This window comes from Apium graveolens, chromosome 4 (genome assembly GCF_009905375.1).
Source record: "Apium graveolens cultivar Ventura chromosome 4, ASM990537v1, whole genome shotgun sequence".
Lineage (NCBI taxonomy): Eukaryota > Viridiplantae > Streptophyta > Magnoliopsida > Apiales > Apiaceae > Apium > Apium graveolens.
The window spans coordinates 259,187,663-259,207,717 of NC_133650.1; the positions used below are offsets into that span (position 1 = coordinate 259,187,663).

The 20,055-nt window shown below is 38.3% G+C and overlaps 1 non-coding gene across 1 annotated transcript; it reads right to left on the bottom strand.

The window, feature by feature from the left end:
- Positions 1-932: 932 nt before the first annotated feature.
- Positions 933-1,039, bottom strand: LOC141723103 (small nucleolar RNA R71). The gene has a single exon (XR_012576095.1). It is a non-coding gene; the product is annotated as a small nucleolar RNA R71 (small nucleolar RNA).
- Between the last annotated feature and the right edge of the window lie 19,016 nt (positions 1,040-20,055).

Genomic DNA, 20,055 nt, shown 5'->3' on the forward strand with positions numbered 1-20,055 from the left:
TGTCATATATTATTCAACTCTGTTTACTCTCTTTAGTTAATGTTCCCTAGTATAATTCTCATTAGTTAATCGTAGTATAATCAAAACCCAAATTGTTATTCGTCTTAGCATTGAATAATAGCTATATCATTGTTACATAGGTGCATAAATCACAAAGTCAATCTAAGCATGTCCCTGTGGGAACGAACTAGAAATAATTCTATATTACTTGCGAATGCGTATACTTGCGTGAATTTTAGCGCGTGTTTAGCGACTAACAAGTTTTTGGCGCCGTTGCCGGGGATACGGTGTTAACTTTTAGTTTATTTGTTTATCATCAGTGATCATTAAAGTTCATTGATTCGAACATTGTTACTTACCTACTCTTTTTATTTGTCATATTTCAGGTACTCTAGCGAGTGTGTATGTATACGCGTTCATGGACTCGTAAGAGAAATCTGGATCAAGCCGAGGAAGAAGCTGTAGTGTTTCGAAGGGAAGTTTTTGAGGACAAAGAGAAGGTAGAAGAAGAAGAGAAAGTCGAGGAACCAACTCTAGTAGTGATGGGAGATCAAGCAGAAAATCCTAAGGCTCTGATGGACTATTCTCAGCCTAAGATCAATGATATTCAGTCAAGCATCATCAGACCAGCCATCTCGGCTAAAACTTTTGAGATCAAGTCGAGCACGATTCAGATGATACAGAACTCAGTTCAGTTTGGGGGTTCTCCTACGGAAGACCCCAACATGCACATTAGGGATTTCATCGAGATCTGCGATAGTTTCAAGTTCAATGGGGTGACTGAAGATGCTATCAAGCTGCGACTCTTCTCATTCTCTCTGAGGGATAAAGCAAAGTGCTGGTTACATTCTCTACCACCAGGGTCTATCACCAAATGGGAGGATCTTGCTTAAAAGTTTCTCACTAAATTCTTTCCTATGGCGAAGACTGCTGCAATCAGGAATGCTCTTACTCAGTTTGCTCAGCAAACTGGAGAATCTTTCTGTGAGGCTTGGGATCGATATAAGGAGATGCTAAGGAAGTGCCTACACCATGGCATGCCTGATTGGATGATTATAAATTGTTTCTACAATGGTTTGGGCGCTCAGTCTAGACCTATGCTCGATGCAGCATCAGGAGGAACCCTGTAATAACCCCAATTTTTGAAATTTTTGAAACACTGTTGAATAGTAACTTTTGCTGATGATGCTGATTAAGGAAAATTATCAGACCGCGCTATATAGGAGTACTGTTATGGAAATTCTAAGATCGTATTAGTATTCCATAAAGTAAATGAGTGTATATAAAGGTCGTTAGAATTCGAATCCGGACACTTTGTTTTTTTCCCGAAATTCCACCAGATACCGAAAGAATTGAGTATAAGGTAACATGATAAAAAGGATTTAAATTTAAGGATTATAAGAGAGGATCATAAAAGGAATATAAAATATTGAGAAAGGTTAGGGGAACCCAAGTAATAAGATCCCGGATCTGATCCCTCAAACGACGAACGAGAACGAAAGTTAAGCGAACCGTATAACAGATAAGCGGTTAATAGCCAAGTAATTAAGGGTTAATCAAAGAGGTTAGTGGATGATGATGTCATCACATCACAAGGAGAAGCCATGTGTTAAAAGATGACACAAGCATGGTGACATAAGCATGACAAAGAGTTTTGATTTGTTGGTTGATTTATAGCCAAGTAAAACTTACATGGTAAAAAGCTAATAATTTCCCAAGCCAAAAGGAAAGCAACCAAGAATTTCATTTCACACTTCCCAAAATCAACCAAACAAACTCTCTCTTCTTCCCCCCATTGTTTTGCTTCGACTTCTTCTTAAAAAAAGCAAGGAGAAATTTTCAAAATTCAAGCTACACACCTTCAAAAATTAAGAGGTTTGTTTCCTTAGCTTCCATAATTCATGACTTAGTAATGTTATGAGTTTGAAGCCAAGATTCCAAGGTTTACTAAGCTAATCAATTCATCAAAGTTCTTGATGAATAGTGTTTTCAAGAAACTAACTTTGTGTTTTCTTATGTTTCCTTCTAGATCCAAGCTTAGTAGAGAGAGATAGTGATTATTCAAGGCTCCCTAAGTAATTCTCCACTCTCCAAGGAAGGTATAACTTCTCAAACCCTTAGTCTTAAGTTTTTTTTGTTTGGATTTCCTAATGTTTAGATGATGGGTTAGTGTAATGGGTGTGTAATCATGTTTAGAGCTTTGTTTAGTAAGTGGTTTTGTTGATTTTGGAGTTAGGAGTGATACTTGTTAGATTTGAAGTTCTTGGTCACATTTTGACTTGGTTTAGATGAATAAGTTGAGATCTTGAGTTATGGTTGAATGATCTTGTATTGTGGTTGAATGATGGTGGAATGGTGTTGATCGGTGGTGGTTTGATATTGAATTGATTTGGTAAAATTTGGGAATCACTAAGTTATAGCCATCGTAATGTCCAATTTTCCTTAGATTGTTTTGTCTATGACTTTTGCACCCGAACACTCACTGCCATGAACTGACCATTACCATGCTTAGAAATTTTATGATTCAAGATTCATTTTGATATGTCTTTCGCTTAGATCCGATTTACGGTTTAGGAGAAACGGCCATTTTAAGTAATGGCGTTTCGCGAGCGAACCCCGAAACCTCGAGTAACTTTGAGACCATAATTGAGACCTGTAAATGATTAATTGAAACATGAAACAATTATGTAAGGTGGATTAGGCAGTTGGTAAAGTACTCACGAAAGAGTCGCCTTAAAATTCATAATGGTTAATTTATTAAAATTGGTGGAGCTTAGGGTACGCAAGCGATTAACGCAAATCATTAAGCGTATAAGCGACTGTGGTCTAATTCTGGATTATGTTGTTGTTCATAGGTTACCGAACCCACTCTAAGCTTAAGTATATCCTGGAACACTCAGGCAAATTTTCTACCCATATAACTGTTGTTGTGATGTATATATGTATATGCAATATCTTGTGATAAATGCATGATTGTTATTAGCAAATCTTGCGATATATTGGAGCATGCTGATATAATATATATGCATGCCTTTTTCGTAATCTTGATATCTTGTTATCGATTCAATTGCTTATAAACTGCATAATACCTATGCTAGAGATAAGCAGTAGTTGCGTATACCCTTAGTATAGGGGACCCAAAGGTGAACATTTTTTTAAACAGGGAGTCGATGTTCCCGAGTATAATATATATTTATATATATAGTTTTCTATAACTATTAATCGAATAAGGTATATTCGATGGTTTTGAATAATAATCAAACTTATTTTCAATTATTCAAATAAGGATCGTACTTTCGTATAAGTATATCTTTTGTTATTTATTATTCATTTCAAGTATGAGTTTTAAAACTTCTACTTAAATTATTTTTTATAAATATTATCCTTTATGGGAATATTATTTAAATAATAATATTCAGATATTTTCTAATACATTGGGACTGATTTATTTGGTTAAATTATCATTACTCTAAACATTCTTTAAAATGTTTTCGAGTCTTCAAAATGATTTTAAAAGTTAGAGCGGATCCCAAAACTCGTTTTCAAATTTAAGATCTCTCTTTCGAAGGGGACTTGAATACTCGCTCAAAAATCTAAGGGATCCGGCTATGTGGTGTATTTTATATTCGCAACGAGGTTATTATTTTAAGAAAACAATTTGATTACTTGCCCAATGTTCGGGAAGTAAGTCCATCTAATTGAGTCGGCATAAGCGACAGGCCGGGGTACGGTCTATGAAGGTGTAAGAGACTGGGTGACAGTCCATCCACACGTGAGTGGTCGGGTAACGGTCTAGCGCGAGGTCCTAATGTGGCCAGGGTGATGACCGGCAAGGAATTCATCCATCTACAGTAGAAAAGGTTACTTAATGGGTATCTTTGCTTGATCAGCAAGATATCGGGTTTATGCCAAAGTTTTCTTCTTTCCAAATTCATTGGGTATTATAACCCTGTTTATACTTTTCATAACATAGGTTTTCAAGGAAAGTATGAGATATATATAGGTGTGTATATATATCGAGACTTAATGAAGTATCTCGTAACTTCATTTCTTTTGAATGATATTTCAAAGATTGAATATATTCAAGTCTTATCATGTAGTCTCATCTATGTGATGAACTTTTGAAACTGATTATAGCTTGAACGGTGGTAGTTCAAGTAGTATTCGGAAAATATATAAGTATATTGGAGTATCTTGTAACTTCATCTTTTCAACTTATATCTAGTAAATGATTATCTTATGCATGACAAAGATTTTTAGAAAAACGTTGAGACAAGGTTAGATATATGAGATCACCTTGCAACGATATTTTTATACAGTTATAAACTGGAACTCTGTGTATATTATGCATGAAAGAGGACTTCCAAGATTTTGAAAAATAAATATACATATATACTGAATATTTTGCGACTTGGTCGCGTTAAGATATCATATTTGGTTCATTTCTTCTTGACCAAGACTTTCATGAGTATTATGATGAGAATGCTCATATATTGTAAATCATTATACATATTATTTTGGTGGGCTTGTTGCTCACCCTTTCTTTCTTCTTTCTTCACACAACAACAGATAGACAAGATGAACAGGACCAAGCTCCCAATTCGCAAGCGGATAGGAAACGTTCCGCAGTTTCCTGTAGGCATTGGTGCCGCTATAGCTGAGGTAGGAACTACCAATAGGCTAGGTTTTCACCTGTTAATGTAACAGACTTATGTATATTATGAATTGTGCTAATGACAAAGAATATGTAAATTTATTCAGAAACCCTTTTAAGGTATAATGGTTTATAATTATGGAATAAAATGACTTGTGTTATTTTTAGTATTCATATCTGAGACTATAACTCGTGGTGTGTATGTATATTGTGGGGTCACAATGCGCATTAGTTGGTTGTTTATTAAGATTAAGTGTTATTAAGGAAAATGGAACTCATGACAACCCGGATCCCCGACCCCGGATTTGGGGGTGTTACAAGCCCTGTGGGCCAAGGGCTACAATGAAGCTTATGAATTGATCGAACTGATGGCTGCTAATGAATACTAGAATCCTTCTCAGAGGTTAACTCAGGGCAAGGTAGCAGGAATTCTGTAGTTGGATGCAGCAACTGCTATAGGTGCCTAACTTAAGGCTTTGACGATGAAAGTGGACTCTTTGGAGAATTATGGAGCTAATCAAATCTCTAGTATTTGTGAGCTTTGTGCGGGGGCGCATGAAACTGAGCAGTGGGCTAGTTCTAGTGAATCAGCTCAATTTTTTAGCAACTTTCAGAGATCACAGCAACAAGCTCCAGCCACTTATCATCCAAATAACCGCAATCATCCTAACTTCAGCTGGAGTAATAATCAGAATGCGATGCAACAATCTTATCAGCCATACACAACAAAACAATATAACCCTCCTGGTTTTCAGCATCCGCAATATGCCCCTAAGCAGCAACTTCAACTTCAGCATCTACCGCAAGCTAATGAAAAATCTGAATTGGAGGAGTTGAGGCTCATGGTGCAAGAGCCAAGCTGTGTCTATCAAGACCTTGGAGAATCTGATTGGGCATATTGCTAACACATTACTGAATCATCAACCTGACACGCTTCCAAGCGATACTGAAGTGCCAGGCAAGAAGGAAGCTAAGGAGCATGTTAAGGGAATTACATTGAGGTCTGGTAAGGTTTTGAATCCTGAAAAAGCTAACACTCCAAAATCTAAAGTTATGGTTGAAGAAGAAGAAGTGCAGAAGGAAGCAGAAGTGGAACCAAGGAAGACTACTGTTGAGCACACTCCTCCTGAGGGTAATATAGGGGAGAAACAGATCTATCCTCCACCTCCTTTTCCTAAGAGGCTGCAGAAGATAAAGCTGGATAAGCAGTTTGTGAAGTTTCTGGAGGTGTTCAAGAAACTTCACATCAACATACCTTTCGCTGAAGCTCTTGAACAAATGCCTAGTTACGTGAAGTTCATGTAAGGTATTCTCTCTAGGAAGGTGAAGCTTGATAACTTAGAGACCGTTGCTCTCACGGAGGAATGCAGTGTTGTGCTGCAATAGAAGTTGCCTCCAAAGCTTAAAGATCCTGGAAGCTTCACTATTCCATGTACCATTGGAAAGATGTCATTTGACAAGTGTCTATGTGACTTGGGAGCTAGCATCAATCTGATGCCTTTGTCAATCTTTAAGAAGTTGGACTTGCCTGATCCAAAGCCTACTTATATGACTTTGCAGTTGGCCGACCGTTCTATTATAGATCCGCGAGGTATTGTGGAGGATGTCTTGGTCAAGGTGGATAAATTCATCTTCCCTGCTGATTTTGTAATTCTTGATTTCGAGGAGGATAAGAAGATTCCCATAATCTTAGGAAGACCTTTCTTGGCTATTGGCCGAACCTTGATAGATGTGCAGAAGGGTGAGCTCACCATGCGAGTGATGGATCATGATGTAACTTTTAATGTGTTCTATGCCATGAAGTTCCCTACGGAAAATGAGGAGTGCTTAAAAGTGGAGTTTGTTGATTCTGTGGTTACTTCAGAATTTGATCAATTGCTAAGGTCTGATGCCTTAGAAAATGCCTTGTTGGGGAATTTCGATAGTGAAGATGATGAAGGGGATGAACAGTTGCAATTTCTGAATGCTTCTCCCTGGAAGAGGAAGATTGATATGCCTTTTGAATCTCTGGGAATGAAGGAGTTGAACAAAGATCCTAAGCGCCTCAAGCCATCTATTGAGGAAGATCTTACTCTTGAGCTTAAGCCTTTACCTGAACATTTAAGGTATGCATTTTTAGGTGATGCATCTACTTTGCCTGTTATTATTGCATCTGACCTTTCAGGTAGCGACGAGGAGAAGCTTTTGAGAATTCTTAGAGAATTCAAATCGGCAATTGGCTGGACTATAGCAGATATTAAGGGAATTAGCTCTTCGTATTGCATGTACAAAATTCTGCTAGAGGAAGGAAGCAAGCCTACTGTTGAGCAATATAGAAGGCTAAATCTGATTATGAAAGAAGTTGTGAAGAAGGAAATTCTTAAGTGGCTGGATGCAAGGATGATCTATCCTATTTCTGACAGTTCATGGGTGAGCCCAGTTCAGTGTGTGCCTAAGAAAGGAGGTATCACTGTGGTCACTAATGAGAAGAAACAAATTGGCTGGGCATGAGTACTATTGTCTTCTGGATGGTTATTCTGGTTATAATCAAATCTGTATTGTCCAAAAGTTCAGGAGAAGACTACTTTTACTTGTCCATTTAGTACTTTCGCCTTTCAGAGAGTTTCCTTTGGACTATGTGGAGCACAAGCCATATTTCAGAGATGCATGATGCCTATCTTCTCTGATATGATTGGTCATAATGTGGAGGTGTTCATGGATGATTTCTCTGTGTTTGGTGATTCATTTGATCAGTGCTTGCAGAATTTGGGTGACGTTCTCAAGAGGTGTGTTGAGATCAATTTGGTTCTTAATTGGGAGAAATGTCACTTCATGGTGCAACAGGGCATTATTCTTGGGCACAAGGTCTCAAGTAAGGGTCTTGAGGTGGACAAAGCCAAAGTGGGGGTCATCGAAAAACTTCCTCCACCAATTTCTGTTAAGGGAGTTTGCAGTTTTCTTGGTCATGCGGGCTTCTACAGGCGGTTCATCAAGGATTTCTCAAAAATTTCTAAACCTTTGTGCAATCTTCTGGAGAAGGATGTCCCGTTTAAGTTTAATGACAAGTCGTAGTTGCTTTTGAATTCTTAAAGAAGAGTTTAATCACGACACCTGTCATAACTGCACCCGATTGAAGTGGACCTTTTGAGATAATGTGCGATGCAAGTGACTATGCAATTGGAGTAGTTCTTGGGCAGAGAAAGAATAACATATTTTATGTAGTCTACTATGCTAGTAAGACTCTTAATGGTGCTCAACTGAATTATACTACTATTGAGAAAGAACTTTTGGCTATCGTCTATGGTTTTGAGAAATTTCGATCTTATCTACTTGGGACGAAGGTGATAGTTTTCACTGATCATGCTACCATTCGATTTCTCATCTCGAAGAAGGACTCGAAGCCTAGATTGATTCGATGGGTTCTTTTGCTTCAAGAATTTGAATTAGAGATCAAGGACAGAAAATGGACTGAAAATCAAGTCGCTGATCATCTCTCTCGTTGAGAGAATCCTGATGCAACTTCACTGGATAAGATATTGATAAATGAGTCTTTTCCCGATGAGCAGTTGTTTAGAGTGCAAGAGGAAGAACCGTGGTTTGCAGACATTGTGAACTACCTTGTGAGTAATATCATGCCTCCTGACTTGACATATGCTCAACGGAAGAAGTTTCTGCATGAAGTGAAGTGGTATATGTGGGATGAGCCATTTCTTTTTCATCAAGGAGCTGACCAAATCATCAGGAGATGTATTCCTTACAGTGAAACGGGAGGGATTTTGCGATATTGCCACTCAACGGCTTATGGAGGACACTATGGTGGAGAAAAGAAGGCATCTCGTATTCTTCAAGTAGGTTTCTTTTGGCCGGCCTTGTTTAAAGATGCTCATCAGTTCGTTTTGAAATTTGATCGATGTCAACATGTGGATAATATGTCCAAGAAGGATGAGATGCCTCTTAATGCACTTCTCAATCTCGAAGTCTTCGATGTTTGGGGAATTGACTTCATGGGGCCATTTGTCTCATATTGTAATAATCAGTATATCTTGTTGGCAGTTGATTATATATTGAAATGGGTTGAAGTTAAGGCGTTGCCAACGAACGATACGAAAGTAGTGCTTAATTTTCTTCACAAGCAGATATTCACAAGATTTGGAACTCCAAGAGTCATAATCAGTGATGATGGGTCACATTTTTATAATCGCAAGTTCACTTCTATGATGCAAAGATATAATATGAATCATCGCATTGCTACAACTTATCATCCTCAGACTAATGGTCAAGCTGAGGTATCTAACAGAGAGATCAAGCGCATTTTATAGAAGGTTGTGTGTCCATCAAGGAAAGATTGGTCTTTGAAGCTTGACGAAGCTGTTTGGGCGTACAGAATAGCATACAAGACTCCATTAGAAATGTCGCCGTTTCAGTTGGTTTATGGTAAGGGGTGTCATTTGCCGGTGGAACTAGAGCATAAAGCGTATTGTGCTTTGAAGAAGTTGAATTTTGATTTGGATGCAGCTGGAAAGAAAATGATGCTTCAATTGAATGAACTCGACGAGTTTCAACCTTAAGCTTATGAAAACAACAAAATGTATAAGGAGAAAGTCAAGAGATAGCACGATAGGGGTCTAGTGCTCAAATTATTTGTGCCGGGGCAACAAGTTCTTTTGTTCAACTCTCATCTCCGTCTTTTTCCTGGAAAGTTGAAGTCAAGATGGTCAGGGCCGTTTTTTGTCAAAACTGTGTTTCCACATGGAGCGGTGGAGATTTTTGAGAATGATCAGGGCCAAGCATTCAAGGTAAATGGTCAGAGATTGAAGCATTACTATAGTGACATGGCAAACCGCGAGGTGGTTAGTGCCGTTTTATTGTCCGTTTGGTCTCGCATTCTACGTCGAGCTAATGACGTAAAACAAGCACTTCTTGGGAGGCAACCCAAGTTTGTTGTACATTAGTAGGTAGAGGAAGCAAGAAGAAAAGAGAAAAAAATAAAAAAATCACAAAAACAGAAAATTTCAGGGCCAACTTCAGCACCAAACAACCTACGGAACAGCTGGCCATTTCCTATCCGTTTCCAGGTTGTTGTTCTCACGGTAGGCATCTTGATTCACTGTAGTGTTGTGTCAATTTAAGAAAACAAGTGTGAGCTATGATGCCCAACATAATAATGTACAGTATGAAAATAACTGTATGATAAACTTACATAAGACATCATATATGATAATTATGTTTTATTCGAAAATAGTTTTCTTTGGTGATACACACCTTCTTATGAAAACAATTCTTTAGGGGATTTTATTATCCTGCGAATACCTTAATATTAAACCCAACACCTAGGCTTGGGTTACGGTATTGCATCACAATTCCAATTAGAAGAATATGACATTCGTTGGAGCCACCACATATGATGATCAGTCGTACTACGATAAAAGTAACCTTTTCTATATGTAGATGGACGATTCCCTTTTATTATTGGTTATCACCCTGGCCGCATTTGGGCCTTTTTAGTGTTCGTCCCTCTCAGGTACATACTTCGTGTCTATCCCTCTCAAGACACGTTTTTGCGTCCATCCCTCTCAGGTACGCATACTCCACATGTTCATCATTATATAAGATACCTTCTCATGTGGTAGTAAATTGGTAATCTCCCTAGTCCACGAAGTACTGGAGTCTACCACTCCTTGTCCTTGTAAGAATTTCATCATAAATGTGGAACTTATATTGTTCCCCAAGCATATTGCTTGTTGATAGGTACACATTGATTTGTACGTATATATATATACTTCCGAGAATTTTCGGAGGAAGTACTAGGGATGTGAGTTGACCGTTGTCAACATATTTGTTATATAAGGGGGAGTTTCTCTTGAAACTATAATTCAAAAATTTTAAAATAAGTCGAGATAATATTCTCCGACGATCTGAAATTATTCGAATGATTTTCCGAAAACCAGAAAATATTTTAAATCAGGTTCTATGATTTTAAATCAATATTAAACCATTAAATAACTAATGCTTATTAATCAAATATTAATCGTTGAATAATTAGAGCTTGAATAATTATACTTCTAAAAGAATATTTGAAATAATATTCCTCAACTAATTTATGTTTAAGTAATTTAATAAACTTTAATATTTAATCGAATCTGAAATAAATACTCACTGGAGAATACTTCTCCCATAATAAATGAATAGTAATTAAATCTTTATTATACGAATGATATAGTATAGTTGAGGGAATACGATCTTTAGAAATCATTTTAATAAAAGTTTGAGGGTTTAGTATTTTGCAAGTGGGCGTTGAGCCCTTTTTAAACCGTACTACTATGGAATTTTAATCGTCCTATAATATCACCGGGATGATCACCGGGTTTTTATCTTAAAATCCCGACCGACTCACGGTCTTATACTTATACGTCACGCTTAAAGCGGATTTAAACATTCTACGATACTTACTTATCGTACAACATCGCTATATTATGCGAAAAGTTCAATTACTACGTATCATGACAAGCATGGTTTTTATGCAATGATGATATAATAATCCTTTCACCACACAACAGTAAATGGAGTTGGGTTCGTAAACTTGCCTGGGTATCTCGAGGTGGAGGATGCTCTAGGTTCTGCTCGGAAATCTATAATCATAAACACAAGTCGTTTCGTTAGGTCCCGTTCTAATTTACGGCTACCCGCACTCATGCGTTAATTATTATGCACCCTCTCAACTTATATTACCCTTATTATTTCTTTAAGTCCTTATTCACATTATAATTGCTTCCTTTTTCTTAGTACCTTAAGTTCATTTTCATTTTCGTCGTCGGCTCCGCTTATGGATTCTATGGTTTCTAATCGCGCGATCTCGGCTCCGATATTTTTATAAAATTGAAAAATCATTATTTTCACTTGAAATTTTTATGACAGTTATGAAACTAAATATACAACTCTCTTGAAAAATTCCATGATTTTTGAACCTTCTTAAGTCGATCCTTTATATTTTCAAAGTTCGTAATTCACAGCAGTTTTTGTTGCGCAACTCACTTTTAGTAAAACAGCCATAACTTTTGATCCGTAAATAGGAATCAAGCGATTCAAGCGCCTAAACGATCCTCATAACATTGTATATCATAATCAGGGGTTATTTTTTAAGAAAATAGTTTACATCTTCGGGACGTTCTGCAGAAACTTAAAGTTACGTTTTGTTCGATTTAACGAGATTACGGTTACGATCGGAGTTTCGTTTAGGCCTTAAATCATTATACCACCACGAACAATCAACATATCATCATCAAAACACTAAATCCTCTTAAGAACATAATGTTCTTGAGGCAACAACAATCAACCTTAAATCTACTTAACTAAACATCAAGATTACCACAATACTCCCACCAAAACTATGATTACAACTACATACTAAAAGGATCTTGAACTTAAATCTTAAATAAAGTTGGTTAAAAGAGTTTTACCTTTATTGAGAGCTTTAGATGTGTTCTTGATGATGGTGAAGTCTTGGGAGTGCTTAGTATGGTTTTTGGAACCTAAAACAACCATTAAAATCAAGAAACCAAAGAAGAGTTACTATTCATACTATTCATTATCAACTTTCTTGATTTTATTTCACCCATCAAACCTTGATAAAAAGAGCTAAAAGATTTATATTACCTTAGTTTGGTTTGTAGGAAGCTTGGGAATTAATGGGAGGATTTATCCATGGCTAGAAAAGGTTTGATTTTGATTTCTTTGTTTAAAGAAAAGGGCTGAATGGGTGTTCTTGGGAGAGAAAGAGAGAAATTTTTTGTTGCTTCTTGGTTGCTTCTTGGAATAATGCAAGTGATAGCTTGTGATATCTTATATTGATTTGTTATTCTCTAGTTTAGATCCTAAGATTTTATTTTTGTTGCAAATCTTGGGGACAAATCTAACTAGGCTTCCTAGTTTACATGCTAAGCCACTTGTTTAGCTCTTTTAGCTTACTATTTGATAGCCTTGGTTGATAATCCTTCACCTTAGCTCACTATTTGATAAAGTAACCATGGTTACTTTCTTACCATGATTAGTTAGTGTGTTACATTTATTTAATCGTTTACGCGTTCGCTCGGTCGCTTAAACGTTTTCGTAATACTTCCTCGTAAATGGTTCACGACGTAATTCCTTTCGTATTTATTCCTTATGTTTTGAATTATCATACTTGGATATAAATCCATAGGGTTTTAAATTCGTAATTATATTATAATTCCCGTAATCCTCGATGATTTGTAAATATGGTCATTTTTCAAAGTTCATTTTCTTCGAAAACTAATAGCGTTTACATACACTCATTTGGTACGTATAATCATAATATCAACTCCGAAACTCATTTTCTCATACACTACATAGTGTGGGCTAAAAAGTTTTTCCCCGTCCTTCAGGGTTACTATTCATTAAACATTTTACAAGGTCTCAAAAATTCGAGTTATTACAATCTTCCCCTCTAACAAGGATTCCGTCCCGGAATCAATTAGAAAATAAGTGGGGATATCTATTCCTCATTGAGTCTTCAAGTTCCCAAGTTGACTCTTCGACATTTTTATTCCTCCATAAGATTCTAACCAGCTTCACAGTCTTGTTCCTCAGCACTTGTTCTTTTTGGTCCATTATCCTTACTGGCTTCTCGATGTAGGTCGGGTTTGGTTGTAAATCTACCTGCTCGTATTCTATTACATGTCGTGCATCTGCATGGTACTTCCTTAACATGGACACGTGGAACACATTGTGCACTTGTTACATATTAGGGGGCAAGGCGAGCTCGTAAGCTAGAGGTCCTATTCTCCTCAAAATTTCAAAGGGTCCTATGAATCTGGGACTCAGATTCCCTTTCTTCCTAAATCTCATCACTCCTTTCCACGGAGATACTTTCAATAACACTGAATCTCCTACTTCATATTCCCTATCCTTCATGGTCTGGTCGGCGTACTTCATTTGTTTGTCCTGAGCTACTACCAGTCTCTTCCTGATGAGTTCCACCATTTCCCTGGTCTGTTGGACTAACTCTAGTCCTCTTATCTTGTGTTCTCCAACTTCGTCGCAACATAGGGAAGAGCGACATCTCCTTCCGTAAAGAGCTTCATATGAAGGCATTCCTATGCTAGCGTGATAGCTATTGTTGTAAGCAAATTCGATCAGGGGTAAGTGGTTATTCCAATTTCCTTTAAAGTCAATGGCACACACTCGTAACATATCTTCTAGGGTCTGAATAGTCCTTTCTCTTTGTCCATCAGTCTGGGGGTGGTAAGAGGTATTCATGTTTAGTCTGGTGCCTACACATTCCTGGAAAATTCTCCAAAATCGGGAATTAAACCTTGGGTCTCGATCTGATACTATGGCAACAGGAACGCCGTGTCTCACTACAATTTCTTTCAAGTAAATATCTACCAGCTTGTCTACGGTATACCTTTCGTTGATTGGTAGGAAGTATGCGGACTTGGTCAATCTATCTATGATAACCCATATGGCGTCGTGATTGGTCTTTGTCCTTGGTAAGCCTGTCACAAAATCCATGGCTATATGCTTCCATTTCCATTCCGGAATTTCCTGGGGCCGTAATAGTCCACTAGGTCGCTGATGTTCAGCCTTCACTCTCTGGCATGTCAAGCACTTGCTGACCCACTCTGCTACTTCTCTCTTCATGTTAGGCCACCAATAATATTCTTTAAGGTCACGGTACATCTTCGTACTTCCTGGGTGGATTGAATATCTGGAGCTGTGCCCTTCGTGCAGTAGCCCGTCCTTTAACTCTTGCACATTTGGAATCCAAATTCGGGACGCATACCTCATGATCCCTTTCTCTTCCTTCTCGCATTTCACTTCCTTACCGGTCAATGTTCCTCTTTCTTCACTCATCTTCTTTTCCTGACATACTCGTATCTTTTCAGTCAGTTCCGGCACTATCTTAATCTCAAATAATCCTTCCGTTCCTTTACCGGTCATTCTCACGTCAATTTCCATCTTTTCAAATTCTTTAACTAACTCCTCTGATGTCATTATCATCTTGAGTATTTCCTTCCTACTAAGGGTGTCAGCCACCACATTGGCTTTACCCGGCTGATACAAAATTTCACAGTCGTAGTCCTTAATCAACTCTAACCATCTCTCTGTCTCATGTTCAGTTCCTTTTGAGTAAAAATATATTTGAGGCTCTTATGGTCTGTGTAAATCTCACATTTCTCACCGTACAGGTAGTGTCTCCAAATTTTCAGGGCAAACACTATGGCTGCTAATTCCAGATCATGCGTCGGGTATCTTCCCTCATACTCCTTTAATTACCGGGAGGCGTACGCTATAACTTTGCCGTGCTGCATCTGTACACATCCTAATCCTTTAAGCGATGCGTCGCTGAATATCACAAACTCTCCCTTTCCATCGGGAAGAGCGAGCACTGGTGCTGACACCAGCCTCCTTTTCAGTTCCTGATAGCTTTCCTCACATTTCTCTGTCCATACAAACTTTTCTGTCTTCCGGGTAAGTCTAGTCAGCGGACCGGCTATCTTAGAAAAGTCTTGCACGAACCTCCGGTAATACCCTGCTAAACCTACAAAACTCTTAACCTCAGTTGGGGTAGTTGGTCTTTCCCAGTTGGATACCACCTCTATTTTGGCGGGGTCAACTAAAACTCTTTTGCTACTCACCACATGCCCTAAGAACTGAACTTCTCTTAACCAAAACTCGCACTTCGAGAACTTGGCATATAATTTCTCGTTCCTTAAGATTTCTAAGATTATCCTCAAATGTTCTGCATGTTCTTGCTCTGTCTTTGAGTAGATTAGAATATCATCTATAAAAACTATCACACATATATCTAGGTACCTTTTGAACACCCTGTTCATCAAATCCATAAAGGATACGGGTGCATTGGTTAGCCCAAACGACATGACTAAGAACTCATAGTGTCCATACCTAGTGCGAAAAGCAGTCTTCGGTATATCCTCAGGTTTGATTTTCAACTGGTGATATCCTGTACTTAAATCTATTTTGGAAAAATGCACAGCTCCCTTGAGTTGATCGAATAGGTCATCAATCCTAGGGAGAGGGTATCTATTCTTAATAGTCAGCTTATTCAATTCTTGATAGTCTATGCATAATCTCATACTGCCGTCCTTTTTCTTTACGAACAGTACTGGCGCTCCCCATGGCGACACACTGGGTCTTATCATTCCATTATCTAATAATTCTTGCAGTTGAGAAGCTAATTCCTTCATCTCAACTGGGGCTAGCCGGTAAGGGGCCTTGCACACTGGTGCCGTTCCTGGTGCTAATTCTATAGCAAACTCAATTTCCCTGTCGGGTGGCAACCCTGGTAAGTTCTTTGAAAATACATCCTCAAATTCGTTCACTATGGGTATGTCCTGTATATTAGGAACTTCCTTCTTGGTATCTACCACATAAGCCAAATAGGCCTCGTTTCCTTTCTTTAACAATCTTTTTTCCTGTAGCATGGTCAGAAATTTCTGGGTCTGTCGTTGCCCTCTAAACACTACTTCTTTTCCATTCTGCACTCTTATCCTCACCCTCTCCCGATCATAATCTATTTGCGCTCCATTACTGGATAACCTATCCATTCCTAACATTACATCAAATTCTCCTAACGCAAATGGAATTAGGTCAACCTCGAATACCTTCCCTTCTAATTTCAACTTGCACTTAGGGTGTACTTGATTTACAGGAATTATTTCTTTGTTAGCTATTTCCACTTGTAATATCTCACGTAAGGGTACGGCGTTAAGTTTTAACTTTTTAGCAAAATCTTGAGATATAAATGACTTGGTGGCTCCAGAATCAAATATGACATTGGCATGTTCGGAATTTAACATAAGGGTACCTGCTATCACGTCAGTGTTTCGGACAACATCCTGAACAGTCATATTGAAGGTCCTAGCAGCTGGGGGTCGGTTAGATGCAGCTCTGCTCATTGCCAGCTTCAACAATCGAGGCTTTCTACACTAAGGTGGCATAATCTGTCAGATCTAGTACGGCCACTCGATTCTGAATCCACTGTTTCAGACCAAGCTGAAACCTTCGCGCTTTCTTCTCTTCGGTATTCACAAACTTAGGCACAAATCTTGACAGCTCAGTAAACTTGGCCTCATATTCTGCCACAGTCATCTTATCCTGTTTCAACTCCAGAAACTTAATCTCCATCCGGGTCTCTATAAACCTAGGGAAATACTTGTCTAAGAACAGTCGGGTAAATCTATCCCATGGAATCACAACATCAGTCTCTAGGTTTTGTTTGGACTCCCACCAGTAATTAGCTTCTCCTTTCAGCATATAAGAAGTGAAAATGGTCTTGTGTCGTTCCTCTACACCTAGTATCTCGAAGGACTTTTCTATCTCTTTGAGCCAAGCCCGTGCTTCAACGGGGTTGGCAGATCCTGAAAACTCTAGGGGTTTGAGAGATTTGAAGGCCCTGAAGGCAATGGCTGCAGTCTGTTGGGCAGCATGCGGCTGTGGTGGAATAGGCTGTTGGTTCAGATTTGCTCTTAACAGTTCCATAAACTCATTCATGGGGTTCCCTCCCTGATGGGTATCCTCAGCCTCTTCTTCTACATATTCTTCCTCATCATATTCATTATAGTCTAGGTCCTCTTCACTTTTTTCATTCACTATAGGGTCAGGTTCATTCCGTTGTTGGTTAACGGATTCTGCGGGCTGTGCCCTGGTTCCTCTTCTACGGGGTGACATTATTCTGATAAGGAAAATTTGTCAATATAGTTACAATACTTTACAATTGGATTAATTTATTCAAATGTATGCATGTCATTTATTATCTAGCATGTTTTTATCAAGTGCAATATTATGGAAATCAATTTCTTAATAACTGCTAGATATATATACTATAGGGTCTCCCAATTCTATCTCGGGGACAAAATAACTAACCGAGTTCATACATGGCCTGATTATAATATATCATTACTTGTCCTGAATACTGAAATGCAAATACATAAGCCGTGTACCCTGAAGGGCTAGGAACGCTATCTACTACTAGCTATCCTATCAAAATTGGTGACAAGTCAACCAGCCTTCTTCAAGGTCCATAAATAGTCACTAGTCCCTCAGTCACTGTCACTGCGCGTGAGGTCATGCATCCTCCTCATCACTCCTGCCAACATCAGCTCTGCATCAACTACCAGGATGTATCCTCCAACCTCCGTCATCCTCATCTGAACCCGGGTACGGAGCTCGATCCCATCAATCTCTCTGCGGGCTATGGCTGGGGAAGCAGCTCTGAAATCTCATGGGTATCCTAGTCTGGTGGCTCTCTCAGCCGTCAGTGCCTGGCGTAACTCCACAATGCGAGCAGATGCCGCAGTGATCTCAGCGTTAAGCTGAGCCACTATCCAGTCGTGTACAACTACATGTATGGTCGCCGGGGGTGGTAAAGGTGAGTCTGGGTCGCTAGAGGATATGTCATAAGCCTCGTAGATCTGTGCATCCATCCCATCCTCCTCGTCATCATCAGTATAGGACAAAGGACTCTACACCCCTGGGTGTGGCGTAGGAGAGCGAACAGTCGGGAGAGGGTACATCTCTACATCCCTCCAGCCTAGGTCATCTCCCTGGGGCACCTCAACGTCATCAGCTATGAGGGCAGGTGTTAGGGCGAAAACACGCGCTAATAATACACACAAGTATACGCGTTCGCAAGTAATATAGAATACTTTCTAGTTCATTCCCACAGAGACTCAGACTAATTATTATTCAATTAAACTCACTCACCAATGTATGATTACTTCTTAATATTAAGACACTAACACTTAGAATTATTGACTAAATATTAACTACAATTAACTACTTAATTAATCACTTAATTAACACTTCGAATTAACAATATTAAAACACTCATGAGATCACAACTTGTAAACACTCATGAGATCACAACTTGTAATAACCCCAATTTTTGGAAATTTTTGAAACCCTTATGAATAGTGATTTTACAGATTATGCTGAATGAGAAAACTTTTCATGCCACACTATGTAGGGGTTCTGTTATTGATCTTCTGGGATATTATTAGTACTCTATGTGGTATATAAGTGTATGTAAAGATCGTCAGAATCCAATTCCGAACACTTTGATTTTTCCCGGAAATCCACTAGATACGGAAAGAATTGAGTATAAGGTAACAAGATAAAAAGGATTTAAATTAAAGGATTATAAGAGAGGATCATAAAAGGAATATAATGTATTGAGAAAGGTTAAGGAAACCCAAGTAATAAGATCCCGGGTATGATCCCTCAAACGATAAACGAAAGCGAAAGTTAAGCGAACCGTATAACAGATCAGCGGTCATTAGGCAAACAATTAGAAGCTAATCAAAGGGATTAGTGGGGATGATGTCATCAAACCAATAGGAAGAGGAAAATGAGGGAGGGTGACATCACTTGATTATGTAAGCATGACATAAGGGGAAAGAGATATTGATTTAAAACCACACAAAGTCAAGGTTAGAAAAGTAATTACCCAAAAACAAATCAAAAGCAACCAAGGCAAGCAAAACAAATCACAAACACACCAAGCAAGCAAAAAATTCATTTCCTTTCTTTTTCTTCTTGAAGCTCTCGACCCTTTTCTTAAAAAATGAAGATCCAAGCTCCACCACTTACTATTTGGCAAGGTATTTATCTAAGCTTCCCCATGGATAGTTACATACTTCCTATAAGTTTAAGCTTCTAATTCCAAGCCAATCTTTTTTTATAAATCAAGGAAGAAGATGGTGAATAGTACTTCTTGAAATTAATTTTTGTGTTCTTGATTTCTTTGAAAGATCAAGCTTGTAGGAGGTTAGATTAAGGCTTCCATGGGCATTCCAAGGATCTTTCATGGATTAAAAGCTTCAAGGAAGGTATAACTCTTCATGATCTTAGTCTTAAGCTTTGTTGTTTAGATTTCCTAAGGTTTAGATGATGGGTTAGTGTAATGGGTGTGTAATCATGTTTAAAGCTTGTTATGAGTAGTTTAGTTGATGAGAGGCATGATTATTGTGTGTTTAGAGATTGGTTGGTTTTGTGATATTTTTGAAGTTGGAAGTCTTGGTTATTAGTTAATGAATTTAAGTAAACTCTTAGTTCATAATTGAGAAATAAGTATGAATTGGTAATATTGAGTTGTTGGGGCTGTTGTAGTATGGTATGGATGGAGTTTTGATTGTGGATTGATTGTGGGTTGAATTGGAATGGTATAAAATTTGGGAAATCGCGTAAACATAGCCGTCGTAATGCCCGATTTGCCGTAGACTGTTTTTGTTCTTAACATCAGAACCCTTGAACTCACTGTTAGGTTTTTACCATTGCCATGTTTAGATAGTTCATGTTACGAGCTTCGTTTTGATATGTGGTTCGTTTGATTCCGATGTACGGTTTAAGAGAAACGACCATTTTAAGTAACGACGTTTCGCGAA